Raw genomic sequence first — 732 nt, forward strand, 5'->3', positions numbered from 1 at the left:
AAAAATGGATGCATCGGATATTGCAAAAAATGGTTGATTTGGGTCTTGGATAGTGTTTGAGATCTGTTCGCTTCTGACTATTTTAATTTTGCCGAAACGTTTTTGATGTTCAAGTGTTCATTCAAAGTTGATTTGTTGAAGTAGTAGGTTACAAAATGGTCCTTTATACAGATGCATTTTATAGACATATTTGCTTATAGATTTAATATTCCAGGAAACTCTTTTTATTTTTTCATTAGATAGTGATTGTAGTTTTAAAATTGCATCCATTCGAGATTTTAGAGGGGTAATTGTTTGCCATTAAATGATAAAACCCTAACGCGAGTTTTTTAAAATTTTAACGCGAGTGAGGAAAACATGTGAATTACCTGGGGCTGCTTTTATGTTTTCCAAAGTTTGCTGGTAATTTTTGCAACCTTTGTTTAATTTAAGCTTTGTCTGCGATTGCATGAAGACATTGTTGAAGTTGTGATTAAAGGTTTTTTAGGATTAATGGTCAAAAAATTTTACTCATAAATGCAGAAAAAGCTGCTGGTATTATGGAAATACCATACAATTACCTGTTAATGTCGTATTGTTTGTTCCAATAACGAAATGTGTTAAGCCGCGTAATTTTTCATAAAGGGGCATTTGATTATCTGCGCTGTTCATATCTGCTGTTGTATAATATTGTCCATATGTTTTTGAGAAATTTATCTGTGTCGGTTCGATGGGCCAATTGCTTTAGATTTA

The sequence above is a fragment of the Symsagittifera roscoffensis genome, chromosome 3 (genome assembly GCF_963678635.1).
Source record: "Symsagittifera roscoffensis chromosome 3, txSymRosc1.1, whole genome shotgun sequence".
Taxonomy (NCBI): Eukaryota; Metazoa; Xenacoelomorpha; order Acoela; family Convolutidae; genus Symsagittifera; species Symsagittifera roscoffensis.